Below are 23,267 nucleotides of genomic sequence, written 5' to 3'. Positions count from 1 at the left end.
GCAAGTGCAGGTGCAGAGACTAGGTTCGCCAGATAGGAGTACTTGGATGTTGGAAAACAAGGTTGGTTCCCAGGAAATATCATTGGGCTAAGTTTCTGTCAATGAAGTCATTTCATTAAAATTGATTGGTAATTGTTTGAATATGCTCTGTAATGATGGCCTGTACTTCTCTCAAAAAAGATATAAAAATGTCTTTGCCTTAAGCCATGTGTGCAGTTTCTCTGAGGAACACAAAAGTGTTTAATCTCTGTGTTACTGGGCAATCTGGACAATCTCATGGCCAAGATTGAATAAAGCCTCCCCGCCCCCCAATCCAGATCTTCACTTTCAGGAACTATGGACTTGAACCCCAAGATCCTTCTGTCCATCTGTGCCATTCAGAGTCCTGCCATTAACTGCATACTTTTCCTCAACATTTCATCTCAGCAAGTCCAGCACCTCACCCTTAACCAGATTAGACTTCATTTGCTATTTTTCTGCCCATATCTGCAACTGATCTAAATCCTGTTGTATCTTTGACAACCTTCTGCACTATCCTCTTATCATAACTGAGTTACAGAGGTCCAGAAAGTCACTCAATTTTTGTGAGACAAGAACAGAAATTGCTGGAGAAACTCAGCAGCTCATGTCCACAGAAAGCAGAGTCAATGTTTTCGGCCCAATTCCCTTGTGTGCCAGAGTAGATCAACCCGCCAGTAAGAAATTGAGCTAGAAACTGCGTTTTGGAAACTCATAAGTTTGCTCATAAGTTAAATTAACAGTGAGTAGTTTGCAGTTATTTGTCGGTGTCTTGCGGAGAAGTCTCAGCTGAAGATAAAGCATCCCAGCTTGAGTCAGAAGTTTTAATGTGGAGATAGTGGTGACTGTTCACTGAGGTTTGCTTGTTAGGATGTTGCTGGGATAAAAGGAATAATGTGAATTTGAATCTTTTTTTGGTATACGTAATGAAGTCGTTCCAATGTTTTTGTCTAGTGTGGTATAGTTTAATAAATGTTTTATTCTTTTGTGTTACACTGAGGTTCTTGTGAATGGGTTCAGTAACTGACCTCGATTTTTACTTTAAAAGAAAGGCAAAGTTCGGTTCCTAAATGCCAGAATTAATTATGGGCTCTGAATTGTTATGATCCCATAACTGCTGTTAATACATGAGAATTGTTTTGTGCTGTCTCCAAGCAATGTGGTTTGACTTTGAGGATTTAAACTAACTGTAACCATTACCTTAAGCATATAGTAACATTTTAAATTAGCAGCATCTGCATGTGGGCATGCTTTACTTGATTTCGGGTTCCATGCTGGGCACCTTCACTTTTGGTTTTTATCTCTTCTGTGATTCCTCTGGTATTTGCCTGCAGCAGATATTTCTGAAATAATTAGAGTCACAGAGTCATAGAGGTGTACAACACAGAAACAGACCCTTTAACCCAACTCGTCCATGCTGACCAGCTATCCTAAATTAATTTAGTCCCATGAGCCAGCACTTGGCCCATATCCCCCTAAACCCTTTCTATTCAAGTACCCATCCAGATGCCTTTTTAAACCTTGTAATTGTACCAGCCTCCTCCATTTCCTCTGGCAGTGTATAACATTTCCACAGCCACCTTCTGCATGAAAACATTGCTTCTTAGTTCCCTTTAAAATCTTTCCTCACACTGCTGAAAACCTGTGCCCTCTAGTTCTGGACTCACCACCCCCAGAGAAAAGACCTTTTCTGTTTTCCCTATCCATGCAGCTCATGATTTTATAAACTTCTATAAGGTCACTCCTCCACCTTCAATCTCTGTGTTGGTTTGAATCTGCCTTCTTGCCTCCTATTGTCATTACTTTCTGCTGGATTCTTGGTAATTTGCCAGACTCTTTTCCTTAATTCTGAACATGGATTTCTTTATTTTGTACTTCCCTCAGTTTATTCCCAAGGCCCAGGGAAACTTTAAGTAAACACTTTAATAAAAATCATATCACCTAAATGATGTCTTTGAGAATTTCCTAGCTGTGGTTTCTGAGCTTCAACCAGGTAATTGCACTGCACTGCACGGAGGTTCCAATTAATTGACTATAGAAAGTTCCTAAATGGAAATATTAAGTTAAAATTTGAAACCAACCAGAAATCCTGTGTTGCACCCTGTGACATGGTTAAGTAATGCATTTTCAGTATTGCCTGGGAATCAGGCATTTAAAAAATTCATTCATGAGATGTGATGCATTTATTGCCCTTAGTTAACTAGTTGCTGTGGAGAAGTTAATGGTGAGCTGTCTTCTTGAATCGCAGTAGTCCTTGGGGTGAAAGGACGCCCACATTAGTATTAGGAAGGGAGTTCCAGGATTTTGACCCAGGGATAGGGAAACAATGGTGATATAGTTCCAAACATCTCCATGTACGTGTGTCCTGGAGGGGAACTTGATACTCCTGGAGACTGTTCCTCACCTCTCTGAAATTGGTCTTCAACAGTGGGATTTGGGGGTCAATAAATTTGGTTTTGTTTTATTTGTAATAATTTGCTGAGTATTAGGAAAAGTTATAAAATAGATTGCAGTTTTTATTTAGAGTTATCAATCTTGATACTTTAACAAGATTTACTTGATATTTCTCATCACAGTCGATCCCATAGAAACATGACATGAGTAGCTTTTATTTAAATATTACTTAGCCTTGAGTCTTTTTTGTATTCTTTTGCTGATTTAAAAGTTAGTTTGTTTATTTTTTCCACAAGTTAAAAAGACTCCTTTTATTACGGTGTTGGATTATCTTAGTATTATCATAAGTATTGTAACATTTGCAAATAGTACATCAGCGTCCCACGATCTGATATCCTTGGGTTAGGTACCGCAACAAATCTCCAGGAATATGTCAAACATGAGTTTCCATTTCTCAGATAGGAATTGGAAATATCAATTAATTGTTGCCCTGAGGGAGTCTCTTGTAATTTTCTTGGACGCTCCATTTTCGTTTTCACCTACTCATTTAGTGTGTCTCATAGTTATGCAGACGTTGTTGGAATATTGCATGCAATTCTGGTCTCCTTCCTATTGGAAAGATGTTGTGAAACTTGAAAGGGTTCAGAAAAGACTTACAAGGATGTTGCCAGGGTTGGAGGATTTGAGCTATGGGTAGAGGCTGAACAGGCTGGGGCTATTTTTCCTGGAGCGTTGGAGGCTGAGGGGTGACATAGAAACATAGAAACATAGAAAAATACAGCACAGTACAGGCCCTTTGGCCCTCGATGTTGCACTGATCCTAGCCCACTATCCTCCATATGCCTATCCAATGCCCGTTTAAATGCCCATAAAGAGGGAGTGTCCACCACTGCTACTGGCAGGGCATTCCATGAACTCACGACTCGCTGAGTAAAGAATCTACCCCTAATATCTGTACTATACCTACCACCCCTTAATTTAAAGCTATGCCCCCTCGTAATAGCTGACTCCATACGTGGAAAAAGGTTCTCATGGTCAACCCTATCTAAACCCCTAATCATCTTGTACACAAGCTTAGAGGTTTACAAAATTATGAGGGGCATGGATAGGATAAATAGGCAAAGTCTTTTCCCTGGGGTCGGGGAGTCCAGAACTAGAGGGCATAGGGTAAGGGTGAGAGGGGAAAGATATAAAAGAGACTTAAGGGGCAACCTTTTCACGCAGAGGGTGGTATGTGTATGGAATGAGCTGCCAGAGGAAGTGGTGGAGGCTAGTACAATTGCAACATTTAAGAGGCATTTGGATGGGTATATGAATAGGAAGGGTTTGGAGTGATATGGGCCAGGTGCTGGCAGGTGGGACTAGATCGGGTTGGGATATCTGGTCAGCATGGACGGGTTGGACCGAAGGGTCTGTTTCCATGCTGCACATAGCTATGACTCTAAGTGTTGAGTCCACTTTTGAAGTACTGTGTACACTTCTGGTTGCCCTGCTATATGAAGGGTATTATGAAATTGGAGAGGTTCAGAAAAGATTTACCAGGATGTCACCAGGAATGGAGAGTTTGAGTTATAATGAGAGGCTGGTCGGCTGAGGCTACTTTTCACTGGTGTGTAGGAGGTTCAATGGTGACGTCATTAAGGTTTATCAAGTTATGAGGGGCATAGATGAGGTGAATAGTGAAGGCCTTTTCTCTAGGGTGGGTGAGTTCAAAACTAGGGCATGTAATTTTAAGATGAGAGGAGAAAGATTTGAAAATGAAATGAAGGGGAATGTTTTCACACTGAGAGTAGTTTGTATGTGGAATGAGCTGCCAGTGGAAGTGATAGATACAAGTACAGTTACAATATTTAAAAGATATTTTGGACAGGTACATGAATAGAAAAAGTTGAGGCCAAATGTGGGCAAGTAGGACGAGTTTGGTATGGGAAACCTGGTTTGGCATGGACAAATTGGACTGATGGTTGGTTTCCATGCTGTATGACTCTGATTCAGTAAAACTGCCTACATTTGTTGACATATGGGGCATGTCCTGCTGCAAGTATGCATGGCATTGGTGAGGACACACATGGAATATTGTGTAGTGTTTTGGTCTCCTTATCTGAGGAAGGATGTTCTTACTATCAGTGGAGTGCAACCTGATGTCTGGGATGGCAGAACTTACATATGAGGAGAGTTTGAATCAGTTAGTCTTGAATTCACTGGAGTTTTGAAGAATGAGGGGTCCTTATTAGAAACCTATGAACTCAGGTTAGATGAAGCAAGGATGTTCCCAATGGTGTGGGAGTCCAGAATTGGAGGTCATAGTTTAAGGATAGGAGATAAACCTTTTATTACTGAAATGAGACATTTCTTCACCTACAGAGTGGTGAGCCTGTGGAATCCACGACTACAACAGATAGCGGCTGAGGTCAAAACATTGTCTTTTCAAAAAGGAGGTAGATAAAGGGATCAAGGGGTATTGGAAGAGGGTGACATCAGATTCATGAACTGAATGACCAGCCATGATCATATTGAATAATGGAACAGGCTCAAGGGATTGAATGGCGAAGGCGTGCTATCTCCTCTGTGTTTCTATAATGAACTCTTAATTAAAATTAAAGCAACACACAGAATTAAACTTTTTTTTAGATGCTACTATCTTTTTTAAAATTTGCAAAAGACAATTGGTATAAGTTAGCAACTGAAGTTTTTTTCTAAAATAACTGATACCCCCACACCCCGACACACACATTCCTTTCACAGATTGTTAATTGTGCACTCAAGATAATTGAATCCACTCTCTGGGTGAAGAAATGTCTCATATCAGTAATAAAAGGTTGACCCCATTACCTTAAACTATGACCTCCAATTCTGGACTCCCACACCATTGGGAACATCCTTCCTCCATCTAACCTGAGTTCATAGGTTTCCAATAAGGACCCCTCATTCTTCTAAATTCCAGTAAATTCAATATTAGCTGATTTCAACCTCTCCTCATATGTAAGTTCTGCCATCCCAGATATCAGGTTGCACTCCACTGATAGCAAGAACATCCTTCCTCAGATAAGGAGACCGAAACACTGCACAATATTCCATACGTGGCCTCACCGATGTTCCCTTTTTGAGCATTGATTCAATCCTGATTTTAACCATTACTACTCTTGTTACTGCATCTCCAATCCCATTCTGCAATTTAAAGTTAAGATTTAAGTTAAAATACAGTTTTCTTTATAATAGCATCCACTATGTTGTCCCCATATTGTAGGTCCTGAATGTTTGCATCCTTAAGCAAGAGATTCCAAATCATTATCTCAATGATTTCAAATTTTCCTACTTCCTAGTTAGCTGAGTATTCCTTTTTTGAGACTTTTAAAACTTCTGTCTTGCAGCCTACCTTTCGCTTGCCTCCCTTGTAGTGTGTCTCTCTTGCCCCACCTGCCCATCTCCTCACCCAAAACCATGCAGCCTGTTGGTTCCTGCAGAAAGATAGGTCCCAACCTCAGTCTGTCCATTCTACTTAAGTGAGAAACTTGATCCCTCAGTTGAGAATGAGGTGGTAGATGTCAGATAAACTGGAGCCAGTGATTAGTTGGAGAGAAATGGTTGCATCTAATAATTCTGGTCTCCTAATTTAGCTGCCATAATTTCCAAGGCCAAGGAGCTCTCTCAAGACAAAGTTAAATTTTGTTACGTCACTAAGTAAAATCTCCTGCTTAATTTAAACCAACAACACAGAAACGATTTATCCGTGCATTAATCTGTGAAAATTTGAGAGGCCAAGAACTATTTAAGGTAAAAGTTAACAACTTTTTATTTCTTAAAGTATAACAGAGAATAATTAACTAACAACTTTTTTTTAATGGATATTTTTATTAGAAATTTAACATTTTTACAAGTTTACAAAAATAAACAAAACTCTCAAGTACAAACATTGATATACAATTAAATCTTAAATAAATAATAACCAAAATTTAACAAAAGAAAAATACCGAGAAAAAAAAACAAAACTCAACTAACTACTAATCTAACCTACAACTAACCAGAGTGTATAATTAAGTCTCTTACATTATTCAAATAAGAGAGAGGAAAAAAAACCGAACGGATAACACAGAAATTGGGTAGTGAGATACATGCTCAAATGTGTTAACATCAAATGTAATAAAACCCGTATTTGTGCGCGATTCCTCTCCCAAGGGGCCCTGGACCAGCCAGGTTCGTAATCTCAATTAAATAAAAGCCCTTGTTAGGATAGCCGAAATATCTGTATTCATATAATTCAAGAAGGCCTGCCATATTTTATGAAATAATTCGGTCTTTTGGTGCACCATATTTGTAAGGATGTCAAGGGGAATACATTCCATAATTAATCTGTGCCAATGTGCAAGTCCAGGGGGGCCCTCAGCCACCCAGTTTACCAAAATATTTTTCCTTGCACAGAAAGAGAGAATAGAAAATAATCTCTTCCCGTGCATATCCAGGGAGGGTAAGTTTAAAAAGTCCAAAAGGAGAGATACAGGGTCCACTTTAATTTCCGTTCCTAAAATTTCTGTCCAGGTACTTGCTACTTTAGTGCAGTATCTATGGATCTTATGACAGGTCCATAGGCAATGTACAAGAGTGCCCACCTCTATTTTACATTTGGGACACATTGGAGATGCTCCTGCCTTAAATTCTGCCAGTCGATCCGGTGCTATATGGGCCCTATGAAGTATCTTCAGCTGGGTAGCCTGAGTTCTGTTGCAGATGGTGATTCTTCTGGCATTTTCCCAAATGTCATTCCATGTTTCTATCGAGATTTCTAGTCCCAAATCCTGATTCCATGTTTTAAGCAGATTGTCCATAACTCCCGATACTTCTTCATGTAGTAAATGATAAATAGTACTGACGGAAGATACCCCCATTGGCCGTAGCACTCTACATTCTCTACCTGATTTATAAAGACTATCTAATAATGTAGTCTTCTTCTGTATATAATCTCGAATTTGGAAGTATTGAAAGAGGTCTCCATTAGGTAATCCGAATTTCTGACGCAGCAGTTCTAAAGACATCCAGGACCCCTTCTTTAAACAGATCCCCTAGACATGAGATACCCCTGGATCTCCAGAGTTTAAAAGTGGCATCTGTAAACCCCGGTTGGAATCCCCATGCTCCCACTATCGGCGCATAGGGGGATGTTTTATGTGAGTTGCCCTCATTTTGCCGCATTATATTCCAAGCTTTAATTGTGTCTTGTATTATAGAGTGTTTACAATGATCCGTAATGATTTTCCTCTTGTCTGAAAATAAAAGGTTAATAAGTGGGCATTTTACTTGAGAAACCTCGATGTCCAGCCAGATTGATTGCAGGTCAGACAAGACCCAATCAGCTATGTAACTTAATAGGGAACTTAACTGATATTTCCTAAAACCTGGGAAGTCCAATCCTCCCCTTGCCTGTGGAAGCTGTCGCTTCTTCAGCTTAATGAGGGGCCGTCTATGATTCCAGATAAAGGAACCCAACCAGCCATATAATTTACGTAGTGCCAGCCTCGGCAGCATCACCGGAAGCATTCTCATAGGGTATAGGAGACGGAGCAGGACATTCATTTTAATTAGTGCTATTCTCCCCATCGCTGGATGTCTTTCCTTATCCCTCCAGGGACCACCGAAAGGGAAAGTGGGATCCGTCCACTAAGTGGGGTATCATAGCAAGGCCACCCATTGGCATAGCCTCCGATTTTGAGAAATTAATTTTATAGCCTGAGAATACACTAAATGTATTAATAACTTGGATTAAGCAAGGTACGGACCTTAGAGGATTACTGAGGAATATAAGAACATCATCTGCATAAAGGGTAATTTTATGTTTACCTGTACCAATCCTCGGGGCCGTTATATTAGGGTCAGCCCGTATAAGCTTCTGTTAGTGGTTCAATTATTAGCGTAAATAACAATGGCGAGAGAGGACATCCTTGACGGCAGCCCCTGTCCACACTGAAGCTATCTGAACCTAATCCATTGGTAACCACAACTGCTTTGGGATCACTGTACAGTGTTGAGACCCATTTGGTAAACACCTTTCCAACGCCAAACCTTTCCAATGTGTAAAACAAATATGACCATTCAACTCTGTTGAATGCCTTTTCCACGTCTAATGAGACTACTACTCCTGGTATCTTTCCCTGATGGCAGGCTTGAATCATATTCAAAACCCTTCCAATATTATTGGATGATCTACGGCCCTTAATAAACCCCGTCTGATCCTCCTTTATGATATGTGGCAATACCCTTTCTAGTCTCAATGCTAACGTTTTAGAAATCTACATTTAGCAAGGATATTGGTCTATATGACGCACAATCTTCTGGATCCTTTCCTTTTTTAAGGATAAGAGAGATATTTGCTTCTTTCAACAAAGGCGGGAGATAGCCCTGACTGTAAGCGTAGTTATACACGTCCAATCGTGGACCAGCCAATATTCCTGTAAATTCAGCTTGAAAACCATATGGGCCAGGTGCCTTACCACTCTGAAGTTGCCTGATTGTGTCAAGTATTTCTTGGACTGTTAGGGGAGCATTGAAGACCGATACCTGTTCTGGAGTTAGATCCGGAAAGGTCAAATTTTTAAAAAATGATTGCATCCTCCTAGTCCTGTCTTCACAATCCTGCAATTTGTATAAATTAGAACAAAATTTTCTAAAGATTGCATTAATCCTTGTATGATCATGAGTCAAAATACCCGTACTTTCCTTGATAGACGTGATTGTTTGAGGGGCCTTTTTTTTCTTTGCAAGAAATGCTAAGTATCTACCCGGTTTGTCGTCAAATTCATATAACCTTTGTTTTGCAAATAATACTTCCCTCCAGCCTTTTGGGTAAGCGTGGTGTTTAGAGCTGTCCCAGGGGCCGTAATCCTTTGCAACTTGATAATAGAAGGTCTGTCAGCGTATGCTGTTTGAGCTGCTTTTAAGCGAACTTCGAGTAGACACTGTTGTTCTCCCTTAAATTTTTTCTGGGTTGCTGAGTAGGAGATGATCAAACCTCGCGCGTAAGTTTTGATGGTCTCCCACATCATTAATGGGTTGCTAGCCGTACCTAAATTAATTTCTAAAAAAGTTTTAAACTCTTGAGAGAAGTGCTTTACAAATTTACTATCTTTCATCAGGAAGGGGTCCACATGCCAGTGCCGGGGAGATGTCCCGTTATTCCTCTCCTTGATTTCCATATATACAGCAGCGTGATCGGAAATTGCTATACTACCTATATTACAGGATGATATGGAATTTTAAAAAATTGAGGGGGCAAAAAACATATCAATTCTGGTATGACATTTATGTGCATTGGAGTAAAAAGAAAAATCGCTACCCTGTGGATGAAGACATCTCCATATATCTACTAATCCTAATTCTTTGTTCAGATCCACCAATTATCTAGATCTGGGAGATACTCCTGCAGTACTCTTGGGAATCCTGTCTATTTCCGGATCCATAATACAATTAAAGTCTCCCCCTATAATTATATGACGGGCACCAAGAGCCATCAATTTTGAGAAGGCTTCCGTTATAAATTTAAAGGGGTGTGCCGGGGGGCAGTACAAACTTAAAATCCCATATTCCTCTCCATTTATAAGGGCTTTAATCAGAATATATCGTCCAGATTCGTCTTTTATCTGATTTAGGATTTTGAAAGGGAAATTCTTCCGAATAAGAATAACAACTCCCCTACTTTTTGAGCTAAAAGAAGAAAAAAAGGCCTGATCAAATCCACCCTGTCGTAATTTCAAGTGTTCTTTATCTGACAAGTGTTTCTCCTGTAGGAGAGCTATATCAACTCTTTCTTTCTTGAGATTTGATAATATTTTCTTCATTTTGACTGGCGAATTACTCCCCTTGACATTCCAGGTGCACCACTTAACCGACTGATCAACCATAATCGTTCGGGCAAATCCGAGACCCCTCGGGAGGGGAAACCCTATCCAGAACATCCCGAGCATAGAGCATATAAAATTCACAAAAATAAAGGCTCTCTAATACGCTCACAACAGTATAATAAAAAACTATTTCTAAATAATAAAAAAAAACATATTTAAATGGAGATTTTCCCCCTTGTTCCCAGGGGGTATCACTTCCTTTCCAAAGGTCCATCGTATCCTCTCCCAACCAGTGCCCCACCCTTGACCCAGGCGCTCCTCAATAGGATGAGGAGAATTCAAATATACTACAGAGCTAGAGTTAACAGTGAGCACCCTACACCCCCCCCCACACACACACATACCAACACCTGGATACATTTGGTAATGTTAATACCATGTATAAACATATATAACTATAAAATTGCAATCTCAACAAATAATCATTTAAATATAATAATACAAAATAACATGGGAAAACAGCCCCCCTCCTAGAGACAGAGGTAAAATAGAATAAGGTAACCATCTCCCCCCACCAACATTAACTCGACCCCCTGGCTTATATATATTTAAAAAAACCAAGGGGCGGAGAAAATCGTTAAGTAGAGAACAAATAAATGAATCCCTCTCCCCACCCCCTAAGGTAATGTTAAACAATAAGGTTTAAAAAAAAATAAAAGGGGGGGATATAAACCGGAGTGGGGGCGGGGGCGGGATGGAAGGCAAACCAACATCCATTATCTCTTACAATTTATCTAAGAGAGTCCAAAAATTCCTTAGCCTTTTCCTGCGATCCGAAGTTATACACGGATCCTTCATGGTTAAAGCGTAGCGTCGCTGGGTAGCGTAAGGAGTATTGAATATTTAAGTACCTTAAACACTTCTTCGCCTCATCGACTGCCTTCTTCTTTCGGACCAGAGCTGGGGAAAAGTCCTGGAATAACATGATCTTGGATCCTTTATAAATCATGGTTTGGGAATCTTTTCCAAGATTTCTAGAGGCTTCTAGGAGTATCTGCCTCTCCTTATAGCTCTGCAGCCGGAACAGGACCGGGCGGGGGCGCTGGTTCGAGCCGGGCCTGCGTATTGCAACCCGGTAGGCCCATTCCACCCTTACCTGGCCTGGTCCAGCCTCCAGATTTAAAAGTTGTGGAAGCCACCGTTCGAGGAACGCTGTGAGCTGGCCTTCCTCTTCCCGTTCGGGAAGGCCCAGCAAACGAATATTTTTTCGACGACCTCGATTATCGGAGGTAGTTTTGGAGGTCACGACCTTTAGCTCTGCCCCTCCAACTCGGCGCTCGATTTCCTTAATGTCTCGGTCGTGCTTTTGCAGCGCGGCCGAGAATGAGTCCCATCTTCTTTGGGACTTTTCAATAAAAGCGTCGATCTTCGCATCCAGTTTGGTGATGATTTCCACGAGGCTTGCCACTGTAGGTAAGTCCCCCGGGGCGGCTGCGGATGCCTCTGCTGCAGCTGGAGAGGGTGGGGGAGGGGTTCCTGTCTGCTTGCTGAGAGCTGCGGGCTCCCTTCCCTTTAGTCATTTTTACTGAAGATTAGATTGTTTAAATTTAATACTAAGCAACTAATTAAATTAAGCATCTATTTTAAATGATTTGGTGGGGGTGGGTGACCCACTTTGCCCAAGTCTTGGGAGGAGTATTGTAGACTCAGACTTGCTGGGTCGCCGGCATCTTGGATCCCCCCCCCCCCAACTAATAATTATTTACAACTCCTTCCTCTAACCTATCTTTTACTTGCCGTTCTATAATACTAGTCAGATAAAACCCCTGATTAAGATTTACCGAAAAATTCAAATTTCAAAAGCAGTCAAATCTTCTCTTTTACATCTTCCTCTGTAGATTTTCTCTCCAGGTCAGCGTTGATGTTTTTCTCTTTGCAAACTCCTTCTCGAGACAGGTGCCTCTCAAAGAGTTTTGACGAGCAGCCCATATCTGTTGGTCTTTTGGCAGTTCTCCCCCAATAGTTCAATTTTTCCCAGTCTTATACCCCCAGAGCATCGGATTGTGTTATTGGATTTTAATACTGTCAATATAATAAATTCAGACTTGATTGGAGTTTGGTATTTTTTAGGGTATAATTTAAACTGATTGGCCTATTTCAAATTTGTTTTTGTCTCCAGGCAACCAGCTACACTAGCTGCTAGATATAATGTAACGCCCTGTGCAATGTAACATGTATTCTTTTGTCTTGAGAGTCTTTTTGATTTGTACGTCCTTGCTTACTATGATCTGCCTGTACAGCTCATAACCAAAATTTTTCACTGATTTACTGTAATGTGGACAAAAGTACAATCAAGCGTTGAGCATGGGAGGATAAGAGTGCGATCACTACCATTGAAAGGTTTCAGCAACAGGAGCTTTGCACAGCCTTGTATTACTGAGGATTATGTTTCAGGAGAAAGGCTGTTTCAGAGCAATATCAGGAGCATGATAAAGCTAAAAGCAGATCACAACAGTTTGGAAGTGCCAAGGGATGTGAAGATGCTGAGAAGTCGGATGAATTTTTCTTGAATGGTATAGTCGATCTGCTAGATTAGGGTTTCTGATCCAAAAGCTGTGTTTTGTCAACATTGTGTTTAATGATGAGGAAACTAATTTTAGTGCAGCTGCACAGTCCATTCCTTCAGATTCCATGCATTTCTAATGATTGCTACTCCTTGCTATAGTGGGGAGATCACTCATGTTCAGTGTGTCATTACTGAGCATTCTTCATTCTTGATGCGGGTTTGAAATTAATGCAGGTTTTTCTTCACACATGTTGTCCATTTTTACAAAAAAAATTATTCTTGGGCTGTGTGCATCACTGACTCATTCAGCATTAATTGACCATCCCAAGTTACCCTTGAGAAGGTGATGGTGAGCTGCCTCCTTGAATCAGTGCATTTTGTTTAGGAAGTGCCGCATTGCCAATGGGAGGGAGTTATATCTCCAAACATCTTGATTTATTGGTGTATAAATTCCTATGACTTACTATGCTTATTTCAAAATATGTTTTTCCAATGACCAGTGCACTAACCTTGTATAAGATTTCAATTTCCTTTTCCATTCCTGAGAAAGAGCTTAACCGAAATGTTCTCTTTTTGAGCATTGATATTTATTGCCAATATTTTCTGATTTTTGATTAACATTTGTCTCAAAAGGCAATTTGTACAATAGTGCTATGTTTGTGCACGTGATTATGTCTGTATTTTTAGCCCCACAAGTACATCTATCGAATACCCCAGGGAAAACCAAGACATAAATTTTACCATTATGGAGGAACTATTGCCTGCAAAAGTAACGCTTATTTTTGTGCAGCTTTGAAGTATGCCCCTTGCCTCTTATATATGACAGTGTTAAGAATGTGTTGCTGGAAAGCACAGCAGGTCAGGCAGCATCCGAGGAGCAGGGAAATCGATGCTTCGGGCCGGAGCCCTTCATCAAAAAGGAGGCTGGGAGCCTCGGGGGTGCAGCCCCCTCCCATTTATCTCTCCACCTCCTTATACTGTTGAATTTTCTTGTTTCAGACTTCCAGCATCTACATTTTTTTTTGTTTTATTGTACTTAGTATGAGATTGTTTCTTTTAAATTGAGCAGGTATTACCCAAAAGCTAACTCCTGTGTTTCCACCAAACGTCTTGAATGACCTGCTGAGTGTTTGTTTCATTTGAGTAATGTTGTTGCTGGTGTATGCAGTAGCTCAAAACTTCCAGAGGATGGCAAGATAGGGGCATTTTTTTTATGACGACTGTTATCTGAAATATAATGTTAGCCTGGATTATTCCTGGTTTTGCTCAAGTTTAATATTCAATTAAAAAATGTTCCACGATGGTTTGAACCAGGCCTCTGTTCCCAGGCCCGAATCAACCATGATTAAATAGTTGGTAATGTTATATGTTAGTACTAAATTTAGTGAAAATAAGCTTTGACAATCTTTCAGAATAGTTCTAAATGAGGGACAGCTGTGTGGGAGATGAGTTTTTTTGTGTGGAGTTAGGGTGCTAAATCTATCATGATATTTGGTGGGTTTATAATCTCCACAGAAATTTGACATGGTATTCGCAATGGAACAGGGTGAATTGGAGATTCTGCATTTACTTCTGATAAATTTCAGTGGAGAATCTTCTGACCTCCGCATTACTAACTCTTCACTTGATGAATAAAGGTGTTTGCTGAAAGAAAATTGTTAAACCTGGCCAGCCGGTTTCATTAAGCTGTTGGTAACTATATAAATCATTTTAAATATCCTTTAACTTGGATCCTGCTCATGACTAGATATTAAATAGGTTTGCTAGCCAGGGCATCTGAACTGTACAGATAATTTGCTAGAATAGAAGGAAGTTATCATTCAGCTGTTGTGTCCGATTGGGCATAACATCACATCACTAAAGTGGTGTCTTAATGCTTCAGTTGACACTCATCCACAGATTCAATCAATAAGCACATCGACCTGGACCCAATATACCGACCACTGCAATGGACAGCTGGAACTGACAACCTGAAGCGGCAGATTCAAACCACTGCAAATGCCAGAGGAAAGATCACAGAAGCGCTTCACAGGAGGCTCCCAAGTACTGAGGATGTCACCTAGACAGGGGACGAAACGTCTGCAACACAAGTTCCCAGCTCGGCGAACAGAACCACAACAACGAGCACCCGAGCTACAAATCTTTTCACAAACTTTGAACAACAAAGCAGTATTTTAAAAGACTTTCCCAACACTATTTATCACGGAGATTCAAATCCTAAGAAATTACCCTTCCATATAATTTTTTAAAGAATTCTACTTAACTCTTCTTCCCAATTTATGTCCTATAAACTGTAGAATCAGTCTACTCGAATACCCACAAAATTGAGAGCTTAAATTCTTTCACCTTATAATAAACTGCAGATTTCCAACAAAACAATCCTGGGCCCACAAAGCCCTGAAGAAATCATACCAGACTCGAAATATTAACTCTGTTTCTGTCTGCCCAACTTGCTGAATTTCTCCAGTGGTGTTTGTTTCAGATAGGTTTATAGTGTCAATTGTATTTAGAATGACTATTTTATTTCATTAAAAAAATTTCAACGCTCTTTATAACTTTGGACAAGTAATATCAAACTAATGTGATATTTCATATTGGGATTAATCAGTAGAAAATCCTTGAAGATCTACATTCATTGATTGTAGCAGAAGTTTATAACAATCCTCAGTATTTGCAAGATGGGCAAGGCTGTTAATGTATTAATGCATTTAGATTTTCAGAAGTTTAGTAAGGTAAGAGTCTATGGTGTTGGAGATAATATGTGAGCATAGATGGAGGATTGGCTAGCCAATAGAACACATTTGGGACAAAGCGGGTATCTTCAGGATGAAATCCTTTAACCAGTGATTTACCACAAAGATCTGTGCTGGGGCTGCAATTTTTTACAATACGCATTAATGACTTGCATGAGGAGAATGAGTGTAGCATAGCCAAGTTTGCAGGTGACACAAAAGTAGTTGAGAAGGCAAGTCGTGAGGATGATACAAGAGGCTGCACAGGGATATAGACAGATTAAGTGGCTGGGGAAAAACACTTGGCACATACAATATAATGTAAGGGGTTGTGTACTTTTGCAGGAAGACTAGAGTAGCTGAATTTTATTTAACTGCAGGAAGACTGCATAAAACTACAGAACAGAGGGATGTGGAGTCCTCGTCTGTGAATTACAAAACGCTAGCATCCAAGTTTAGCAGGTGCTAGGAAAAGTACATGAAATGTTGTCCTTTATTTCTTGGAAATGGAATATACAAGTAGGGATGTTTTGCTAAAACTGTACAAGGCACTAGTCAGGCTACAGCTGGAATACTGAGAACAGTTTTGGGCCCCATACTGATATTGGAGGCAGTCCAGAGAGGATTTGCTTGGCAGATACCTGGCATGAAGAGACTGTGTCTTATGAGGAAATCTTATGTAGATTGGGTCTGTACTCATTTAAAAATTAGAGTGAGAAGTGAACTTATTGAAATATACAAGATTCTTTAGTGACTTGACATGGCATAATCTTGGAAAAGAGTTTGCACATTTAAGACTGAGCTGAGGAGGATTTTTTTCTTTCAGGTGATTGTGTATCTGTGGAATTCTGTTGAGACTGGATTATTAAGTGTTTTCAAGGCTGATATAGACAGATTTTTAATGAGAAAGAGAATCGAGGGTTATTGGGAGAAAGTCAGGAAATTTGAGTTTAGAATTATCAAATCAGCCAGCTACTATCTCATTGAATAGCAAAACCAACTTGATGGATAGAATGCCTACTTCTGCTCTTAGGGTCAGATATTCGGATGCAGTTAGACCATTCAGCTTTTGGCAAAAGTCAAAAGGGATTGTATAGTTCCAAAGCTAAGCACCCACCAAGAGAAGTTAAACCTAATACAAAAGATATATTTAGGTTTTTTTTTGATTCTGTATTATCATGATACTAAACTCATAACTTTTATGCTGGTGCACCCTGTACTCTGAATCAACATTTTCTTCATACTTATTTGATCACAACATCAATCTTTTATGAATTTTGAAATTGAAATAACATTTCTATTGAATACATAATTTAACACATGTGGTACATAATTTATTGATTAAAATCATGACCCTAATTAATCACATTCCAAAGTTGAAATTCAGTACATCTCCAGCTTTGCAGAACTATGTGATATTTATTTAATAGTTCATTTTTACTGATTGTAGGTAAATTAGGTCAAGGAGAAATTAACTGTGGGTCACCAGGGTTACTGCAGTCAGGCATTTACTCTATTTATGACCGTTTCATTAATCTCTGATGCACTGCATTCTTTTTATCTTTCCTGCTGTGGTACAGTGGATTATCTTGTTAAACTGTGCAATGATGATTTTGGACGTGCTGATGAAATCAACTATCTCTGATTGTGGAAATTTACAAAATAAAGTGCATTACAAACTAAGATTTTATACGTGATTATAAAAGTTTATTTAAGAATGCTGCAATATTCCCCGGTGCCTTGAAATAAATTTTGTTCTTGCCAGATTACATCACCACTGGCAAGTTTCTATCCTGACTCAGAACTATATCATGGCTCTTTCACTGTCACTGGGTGAAAATGCAAGAGCTTGCTTCCTCACAGTACCATGGGCCTACCTACACGCATTGACAGCTACCATTCAAAATGACAGTACTGTGAGTATAGGAGTTTGGAGGTCATATTGCAGCTGTACAGGACATTGGTTTGGCCATTATTGGAATACTGTGTGCAACTTTGGTCTCTATGCTTTAGGAAGGATTTATGAAACTTGAAAGGGTTCAGAAAAGATTTAGAATGATTTTGCCACAGGTTGGAGGGTTTGAGCTATAGGGAGAGGCTGAATAGCATGGGGCTATTTTCCCTCGAGCATCAGAAGCTGACAGGTGGCATTGAAGAAGTTTATAAAGTCATGAGGAGCTTGGATACGATAAATACACAGGTCTTTTCCCTGGGGTTGGGGAGTCCAAAACTATAGGGCATAAACTATAGGTTTAAGGTGAAAGGGACAAGATTTAAAAGCAACCTAAGGGGTAATTTTCTCATGCAGAGGGTGGTGCACATAGGGAGTGAGCTACAAGAGGAAGTGGTGGAGGCTGGTACAATTACAACACTTAAAAGGCATCTGGATGGGTATTTGAATAGGAAAGGTTTAGAGAGATATAGGCCAAATGCTGCCAAATGGGACTAGATTTATCTTGGATATCTGGTAGGCATGGACAAAAGCTTCTGTTTCTGTGCTGTACATCTGTATGACTCTGGCAGCTGACCACTGCTTTCTTGAAGACATTTGGGGGAGGGCATTAAATGCTGCTGTGACTAGTGATCTGTTCTTCATAACTGTGGTTTCCCGCCAATGTGGTTTACAGGGCTCTCAACCACATCCAACCTATTAGCTGTGCTTCTGTCCTTGCCCCTTCCCATCACTCACAACAGCGAACACCCAATGTGGCTTACTCTACATTGGAGAAACTAAACACAGACTAGGTGACCACTTTACAGAACCTCTCCAGTCCATGTGCAAGCATGATCTTGAATTTGCTGTAGCTGGTAATTTTAACACAGCATCTTGTTTGCATACCCGCTTGTCTGTTCTCCGTATGGTGCAATGCTCTAGTGAACCACAATAACGGGAGGATTTACATCTCATCTTAAACTAGGCGGTTTAGAACCTTCTGGGCTCAATATTCCTCCCATTGACTGACCAGGTCGTACCCTCCTACCTGTGTTCACCTATCCTGATCTCCCCCCATCCCCACACCCACTCACTCCCACGTTTATCTGTAGCTCCCCTTATACCCAACTCCAGTCCTGAAGAAGGGTTATATCTGAAATGTTGACTTCTTCACCTCCTGGTGCTGCCTGGCTTGCTGTGTTCTTCCAGCCTCCTGCCTGTCTACCTTTCATTCCAGCATCTGCAGTTTTTTATTTGTTTCAATATTGAGTTTAGCAGTTTCAAACTGTGAATCCATTCCTTCACTTTCTTTTAGCTTTGCTTGTTACATTCTCTGCTACCCTGTCTCCCCTTCCCCCAACCCCAAACGTTTGTTTATTCTTTCAAACGTTTGACAGCTAGACACACTGTTGTTCTGTCATTCTCACATTCCCATCACTAGATCTGTAGTGTCAACGTCCTTTCTGCCCCAGTACGCCAACCTCCCGCTCTTGTGTAAGTGCTGGTCCCTCCATACTTCACTTCAGCTCTGATGAAAAGTCAGCTAGTCTCAAAACATTAGCTTGCTCTCCATGGATGCTGCTTGACCCACTGTGATCTCGAGCATTGCTTGTTTTCAGTGACCCCTACAACTACTGGTTTTAAAAAACAGAAAAGCTGTGAATAGTCGGCAATTAACCTTTGGTGAGAAATGAGTTCCAGTTATGGAAATCAGCCAGTTGAATCTCTCAGCAGTTAAAACATCTTGTTCTACACATTCCCCTTATGAGTCAACCATCGTAAGGTGAAAGTGTTCAAGCGTGTGTTACCTTTGTTGAAAATTTCTTCAAGCTTTTAAATTCATTCTCTATGTTTTCCAATTAAGATGTATATAATGTAATGATGTAACTATGGTGCTAAAGACCTTTGACCAAAATAGTAACTTACTACTTTAAAACCATAGTTTTAATTACTGAATAATGGAAGATCTAATGTTCTTATTAATTATTTTCTGCTGTAGAATGTCAGTTCAACCATCTTTTCACTGTCTTTATTTTTTTAATTTTGAGTTTTTGAGCAAATAAAACAGCATTCCTCCCATTTTCCAGACCCAAAAGATCAAAATGATGGAAGGTTTTTTTCTCTCTTCTCGTTCATTGAATCCAGTGTCAAGTGAAACATAATCTGTCCCATATAGGATATACTGCTCAATATCCTCTTCAGAAACTTGGTAAAACTTACCTTGATTGATACATGCATTAAGTTTTCACTTGAAGAATGCATCATTTCAAAATACAACATTCACAACAAATAGCCTGAGCTTGAAATCAGTGGTGCGCCCTATCTTCTTAGCCCTAGCCCTAACCCTAACCCTCTTGCATCTTTTTTACATACTGTATAAAAACTTTAAATTGGATGGAGGATAGAGCACCTTCAATGTACTCAAATGGTGGAGCCTGGTACAATTACAATGTTTAAAAGCATCTGGATGGGTATATGAATAGGAAGGGTTTATAGGGATATGGGCCATGTTGACAAATGGGACTACATTAATTTAGGATATCTCGTCATCATGGACGAAATGGACAAAAAGGTCTGTTTCTGCGCTTTACATCTCTTTGACTCTGTGTGGTGAAATTTTCTCTCCTTGTCATAATAATGTTAGCAAATAGAAACTTTAACATATTAGGTGAGCAATTGCCAATCTTTGCCAATTCATTGTTATCCAGTGAGATGATTACTAAAGCAAGATGCATTGCAACTTGGAAATTTGGACAGCTTGCTTAATAAACATGCATTTTTCCTTTCAATCATCATCATTTTTGTCATCCTCTTATCAGCTTTATTGCTTTCCTTTTTGTTCTTAAAGTTCCCTGTTCCTTGCTTTGTACTAGTTTAGAAAGTTAGCAATATACTGTCCTTCCCACTTGTGATGTCACTAACATGAACATAAATTCTGCTTTTCTCTCTACAGATGCCGTCTGATGTTCTGAGCATATCCACTATTTTATCTATCTTAATAGATAATTTGTTTTGCAGTTTATCGCTATACACATGAAGAAAACAGGCTTTGCCTGTTGTCTTTTAAAATATTTTGCTCCAATAAATCTGTTAATTTTAAAATCTTTCTTTAGTTTGAAAAGCATTGAGTTGACAGCTAGCTAACCAGTACTAATCCATCCTAGGATGAAGTCAAGTCCTCCTGTTCAAGTGTTCTGCGCAGTCAGGTTCAGCTATCAGTATCAAGCTTTGCATAAAAATGCAGCGCTCAATCCCAGATTGCAAAAGAGCATATTAGTTAGATTAGGGATAAAAGCAGAAATTGCTGGAAAAACTCATCAAGTCTGGCAGCATCTGTGGAGAGAAGCAAGTTTTGAATCCAGTGACCCTTGTCAACAATGCTAGTAGTGAGGGATAGGGTAGTAATCATGTTAAAAGGAGGGGGGTGGTGGTTAACGAGTGATCAGATAGGCTAAGATGGTGCCCCAAGAGAGAAATAGGTGAAGATGGGTAGGCTGTGCTGAGAGTGATCAAAATTTAAACTCCATTTGCCAATGTGAGGTCATGCATTTTGCGAAAAGAAACAAAGACCGCATGTACACAATTAAAAGGACTTTGAGCAGTGCTATAGAACAGAGAGACCTAGGGGTTCAGGTGCGTAATTCTTTGAAGTTTTTATCAGATGTAGATAGAGTGGTTGTAGATATAAAGGAGTTGGGACATTATGCTGAGGGTATACAGAACATTGGTGGGGCCTCTCCTGGAGTACAGTTCTGGTCTCCCTGTTATAGGAAGGATATTATTAAACTGGAGGGGGTTCAGAAGACATTTATGAGGATGTTACCGGTTATGGAAGATTTGAGTTATAAAGAAGGGTTGGGATTACTTCACTGGAGTGGAGAAGTTTGAGAGGTAACCTTATCTAAGTCTATAGAATAATAAGGGGTATAGTAAGGCAAATGGAAGGTGTCTTTTCCCTAGGGTGGGGAATTTCAAGGCTGGGGGCATATTTTTAAGGTGAGAGAAGAAAGATTTTAAAGAAGGGGGCGACTTTTTTTTTAAACAGCCTGGTTCATATGTGGAATGAACTTCCAGAGCAAGTGGTGGATACAGGTACAGTTACAATGTTTAAAAGACACTTAAATGAGTACACGAATAAAACATGTTTTGGAGGGATATGGGCTAAATGCAGGCAGGTAGGGCTAGTTTAGTTTGGGATTATGGTCAACATGGACTGGTTGGACTGAAAAGTCTGTTTCCATGTTGTATGATTCTATAACTTTGTGAAAGCAGTCCATGTCATTGACAAGGCCTGGTGTGTGGGGATGTGTTAAGAAGTTGAAAGAAGGTTTCACGTTTGAAAATAATTGACCGATTATTGAGTCTGAAGGGTGAGGAATGTGTGTCTTGTGGCGGTATCTCGCTGGAGGTGGCAGAAATGGTGGCTTATGAATGTTTGGATGTGCCTGTTGGGATGGAAAGTGTAGGATGAGGAACCTTTAGGTGTTGCGGGAGAGGAGAGAAGGTGTGAAGACAGAAGTGCAGAAAATGGATCAGACATGGCTAAGGGCCCTGTCAATCCTGGTGGCAGGACTCCTCAGCTGAGGAAAAAGATGAACATATCTTAAAAACCCAACCCAACCCCCCACCCCACCACCACCACCGTGGAAGATGGCATCATCAAAACAGATGTGATGGTAATAGAGAATGGAGGAGACTGGAATGGAACCTTTACAGGAAATAAGGTATGAGGATGTAAAGTCCAAGTAACCATGGGAGTTGATGGGTTTGTGGTAGATATTGATGGCCAAACTATTCTTGAGAAATGGAAGCAGAGATATCAAGCAAGGCAGAGGAGGAATCGGAATTGGACCAGTGAAGGTGAGAGCAGGGTGGAAATGGAAAATCTTTCCACTCCTGAACAAGACAGGGAAGCGGCACTGATGATGTCATCGACGTACAGGAGAAAGAGTTGTGGGGAGGGACCCGATTAGAATTGGAGCATAACTGGGGTCCATGGCCACACCTTTTGATCTGTAGGAAGTTCAAGGAGAAGTTGTTGAGAGGATGAGCTCAGCCAAGCAGAGGAGGGTGATGGTGGACGGAGACAGGTTTTTCCAGGAAGGTGAGGAGAGCACTGAGACCATGCTGATAGGGGATGGATGTGTGGAGGATTTGCATGTCCATGGTGAAGAGGCAGCTGGTGCCTGTGAACCGGAAATTCTGAAACTGATACGAAGCACCGAAAGAATCCTGGATGTAAGCAGGAAGGGACTGGAGAAGGGAGAAAAAAATTGTCAAGGTAGGAAGAGTGAAATACTTTGGGACAGGAGCAGGCAGAAACAATGGTTCTGCCTGCTCCTGTCCCAAAGTATTTCACTCTTCCTACCTTGACAATTTTTTTCTCCCTTCTCCAGTCCCTTCCTGCTTACATCCAGGATTCTTTCGGTGCTTCGTATCAGTTTCAGAATTTCCGGTTCACAGGCACCAGCTGCCTCTTCACCATGGACATGCAATGGTTCTGCCTGGGCAGTACTGTTTGTGGATTTTAGGAAGAAGGTACAAGTGGCAGAAATGATCCCAAGCTTTTAGTTGCCTGCCATTTCAACATACTACTGTGTTGCCTGGTTAACATTTCTGTCTCGGGCCTGCTGCAATGCTCTAACAAGGATCAGAGCAAGCTGGAAGAACAGCAGCTCATTTTCTGTAAGGGAACCCTCCAACCCTTCACTCAATATAGAGTTCAACAATTTTAGAACCTTGAACACCTTTTTCCATGTCTTCTAACCACCCCCCATTTCCTATCATGACATGGA

At 40.3% G+C, this 23,267-nt stretch overlaps 1 protein-coding gene across 2 annotated transcripts in view; it reads left to right on the top strand.

Moving 5' to 3' along the window:
• Positions 1-23,267, top strand: part of osbpl9 (oxysterol binding protein-like 9) — a 291,494-nt gene that overhangs the window by 43,227 nt on the left and 225,000 nt on the right. The gene's annotated exons all lie outside the window — the stretch shown is intronic.

This window comes from Chiloscyllium plagiosum, unplaced genomic scaffold, assembly GCF_037043375.1.
Source record: "Chiloscyllium plagiosum isolate Xiang-an unplaced genomic scaffold, Cpla_swu_hap1 HiC_scaffold_9, whole genome shotgun sequence".
In the NCBI taxonomy this organism is placed as follows: Eukaryota; Metazoa; Chordata; class Chondrichthyes; order Orectolobiformes; family Hemiscylliidae; genus Chiloscyllium; species Chiloscyllium plagiosum.
The sequence above is the reverse complement of the archived record's forward strand: the minus strand, read 5'-3'. Positions and strand labels throughout refer to the sequence as shown.